Source organism: Diplotaxodon limnothrissa, linkage group LG3 (genome assembly GCF_057381915.1).
Source record: "Diplotaxodon limnothrissa isolate DT_005_m linkage group LG3, D_limnothrissa_male_GT1.1, whole genome shotgun sequence".
In the NCBI taxonomy this organism is placed as follows: Eukaryota; Metazoa; Chordata; class Actinopteri; order Cichliformes; family Cichlidae; genus Diplotaxodon; species Diplotaxodon limnothrissa.
In genome coordinates this window covers 7202884-7207019 of record NC_140598.1, presented here as the reverse complement: position 1 = coordinate 7207019, position 4136 = coordinate 7202884, and the positions used below count along the sequence as shown (strand labels likewise).

The window sequence follows — 4136 nt, the reverse complement described above, 5'->3', positions numbered from 1 at the left end:
AAACAGAGATTTGAGATGGGAAACGGTGTTCTTAAAGTACACTGAGAGGGGCAGAGAGCTGTGCTGTGTTGTTTTTCTGTGTGTGTTTTAATGGTGGTGGAAGCAAACCAGCAAAAGTAAGAGGGAATTCATGACAATGTTTATGTCAAGCGAAATGTGTCTTCTTTTGCTGCTGGTTTGGTTAGAGAGAGACAAAACGTGCAGCTTCAGGATCTGAGCAGCTTTCAGCACCAACGGCATCACAGCTCAGACTTGGATTCAGGATTAAGCCCTTTATGTTTGACTGTAGTGATTGTAGCTCTGTCCTTGTTATTAATCGCTTTAGTCAAACACAGCTATTGTTTGCTGGGATGTGTATATCCTTGACAGTTTGTATCTCAGAGTTATCAAAGACACTGTGGATAATCATCAAGAGATTGTTGTCCTCTTAATAATGACCTATTTGATTGTTTGTTTTTTCTTCTTCTTACAGATTCTGGTATTTGGCCAAAAGAGAGCTTCACAATTCTTGGCTTCACCTGTGGTAGAAAAATGACTAAAGTTATGCAACACTCTCTAAAATTAAAGCTATGCAACGCTTTAACATGAATGGCGAAGGAGTGCATCTCTTTCACTGTCTCTTCCTGTCCTCTTCTCAGTCTTTGTTGTGGCACCTCTGCTATGTGTTATAGAAAGCACTTGGAATCATGTTCAATACAAAAACACCAAACTCGTGGGATTGCCCTAGCAAGCAGTTGGTAAAAACTAATTAAAACTGATATATATCAGCTTCACTTTCTAGCTGCAAAAGCACGTTTCTGCAAAAGCATGCAGTTTCCTGTCAGCACTTTTTGGCACAGAGTGTACTCAGAGTTAGGCCTTTCTTATATAAAGCAATATAATCAGCATATAAACATTTAAGATGATAAATTTAAAGCTCAACAGTAACTGCTATAAATATTATAACTACACATGTAGTGCTTTTGCTTAAGTAAATTATAGTTGGGATCATAATAAGAAAACATGTGTTTTTATTTTCTGTGTACCCTGGGTACAGACCAGTATAAATATGGGATTCTTCCCAATAAATGCTGTCTGATAATGCTTCATATTGCATTAAACACTAGATATGTAAGCAAACAAACAAAAACCCATAGAAGCCAGTTTTAATTATTAAATGTGACAATTACATGGAGATGGAAAGTAAACATGCTTATACACGTCTCTGTGATTACAGAAAATCCACACAGATGCTGTCAGAGCAGAGAATCTTTGATTTATCAGAATGATGAATGCAAATGATTTCATGAAATCTCACTCTTGTTCTGGGTTGTAAAATTCACCTGTCCAGTTAAACCGAATCCTTTGCAACACAGTTCTAAGAACCCATCAACCTCATCCTCAGCTCTCTGCCTGTTGTCCTTTTCAGCTGAGTATTCATCCACATGTGTTTCAACTTCTCTCTCATTTTCAAGCAAATTGCTCAGGCTCTCAGCTTCAGCACAGTTACCATATGGCCACTCTCTGAGGTCTTCTGTGTTCAAGCCAAACAAATTCTTACATGATCTGCAAGGCTTCATTCTGGCACCATCACGGAGACAAAAAGCCTCACACCTGATATTTCCAGGTACTTCAATTGTTCCATCAAAGTAATCTTTCTGGACTGTGTTTGGATAATAGGTCATCACCACACCAGATACATATTTATGCCATTTGCTAAGACAGGAGGCAGCAATCATAATTTTCCCAGCGTTAGGACCTTTGGTGGACATGGAGACTCCGCAGTACCTTTCTGATTTGTTGGTTTGGGATTTTTGAGAAATGCAGATGGTGGACGAGACGAAAGCTGTTTTTTTATTATTCTCTTCTAAGTCCAAGTCTGTGAGGAGATCTTGCAGACTCTGCTTTATTTGCTCTTCATTCTCTGAGTTATTTTGCAGGACGATCTGAAAACAGTTACAGATCTGGTCAAAGTGTTGCACCTGATTATATAGTTGTTTTTCATAGAAAGTTGATCAACATGTTTGTTTCGCTGCTTGACTTGTTTAACTATGCAGGACCATTGGATGCTTTTGATTTAGACATTTTAAGATAGGGGGTGAAACATGTCACAAAAATCTATTTAATTTTAAATCAATAAGCAAAAATCCATCTTTGTTCTCACTAATTTATAATTAAATTTGCTAATTGACCTTTTTTTTTTCTATTTTGCTATGCCGGGCTGTCAAAACACGCTGAATTTAGAGTCTTTGAGCTGACTTAACAGATCCAGCAGCTACACAGTGACAGCATCATATACGCCTTGAAGACTGTAAGCATCTCCAATAATGAGTCTGTTAGACATTATTTAGAACTAACAAATTCTGAAGCAAGTCTCCAGCTCTCCTGCAGTCTCTGTGTTTGGTGGAGAAGTATAGCTAGAAGCATATGTTGAAGTATAAGGTACAGTATGGATTTTCTTTGGATTTCTCAGTAAAAAAGCACTTTGCATTATACTTTCCTAAAAACTGGAAGTTTGTCAGATTGACTGAAAATGTGAGAAGAGTTATCTTACCATGTCGAGCACACAGGAGAAGGGACTTCGCCTGGGAAGCTGAGTCGAATACAACTTAAAAGGCCTGGGATATCTTCTCATTAAAGAACCCAAAACAAAAGGATTAGGGAAGATTTCTTCTGGAGAAAAGGGGATGTTGTTGATTTTGCCCAGAAACAACATGCTGTGAAGGATCTGTTGAGTGAAAACATATTTGCTTATTGTTAGTAGTGATAAACAGGACTGTCTTAAAAGTGTCAAAGGTAACACACCTCATCCACCAAGTGTTGACTTCCCGGAGTCATGTAAGAGCCCCGAACCCTCCTCTTGGTAATCTTGTAGGCATTAGTTTTGAACCTCCTTTGAGAAATTGTTGTCTTCTAAAATGATAATGATCGAGCAGTTAGGGATTTAAAAACACAGGAGATCTGATAACTTTGGCTACAGCAGAGTCTGCAGACATACCTATTTTGCTCTTGGTCGGCCTATTTTAAACATGAGAGACAACATATTTAGTGAAATGTTGATAACATACAATGACTGTCATTGGTGGCTGAAAAGATGCCAGGTAACAAGTGAAAAGCTGCTACTTACCATCGCCACAGTCTAAGAATGAAACAGGAAACACTGAGCGAGTTGCCTCCATCTTAAAGCTGTTGATCATGTGATTTAAAGGAAAGCCACACCCAGCTCTTTCCTGGAATTTTACTCGACTGTAGAAAACTGCTCCATTTGCCCCGCCCACCCATGATCTTTAATATCTACCAAAAACAACCTTTTGGTTGTCAGTAACCAGCCGATCGTTTGCGCGATTAAAAAATGACTTTGTGCGGCGGCGTTCCCACCGCGAGCAGAACTCCGGCTCAAAAACCGCTGTTTTTGAACACTTTTATTTACTTAAGCATTTTTATGGGCTTACTTTGAAACAAAGTGCGATTGAATGATTATTGTTATGTGTTGCCTTGAATTCGGCTATGCTGTCTGTTAGACAGCTGTTTTCCTTTATTGTTGTTTTTGTATTGTTTGTAGCGAACGCTACTGGAATGTATAGATTAAGCTACGTAGCCAAGATGATTAATAATTTAACTGTTGTACATTGGTTGATGATGATTTGCATTGTTACATAGGCTTGCAGAAAAATATATTTGTTTACCGGTAAACTGAATCGAACTTGATGTGCTAATGGACGTTTTTCTGACCTACAGGTCAGGTTTTGTTCCCTCCCTTTGAATTAATCTTCTTCATATTGAAGTGGCGAGCCGGTAGGACCATTCTTTGTTTCCCCTCTTTCCCCCACTTAGCCGTCTTTGGATTACGGACATATTTCCCCATTTGTATGAAGCTGGACTCTAAGGAGGAATACCTTAAAAGTGAACTTTAAAAAGAAGAGGACCAAAAAGGACTTTTGCACAGAAAGATCACAGCATTGATTTATTATTTAATTGTGGGCATTTATGTTGTGTGTTGTGTTAATTATTTTGTTCCATTTCCCCTTTCCTCCATTTATTCAATATATTTTTGGTACAAGATATTGCAGTCTTTGGTCTCATCATTCACACCATCTAGGCTCCATAAAGAACTATTTCTTCTGCGCGTCAGTCAGTAAACTCATCCATTGAAATAA

General features: G+C 38.4%; 1 pseudogene; it reads right to left on the bottom strand.

Moving 5' to 3' along the window:
• Nucleotides 1–1293: 1293 nt before the first annotated feature.
• Nucleotides 1294–2817, bottom strand: LOC146634349 (uncharacterized; annotated as a pseudogene).
• Between the last annotated feature and the right edge of the window lie 1319 nt (nucleotides 2818–4136).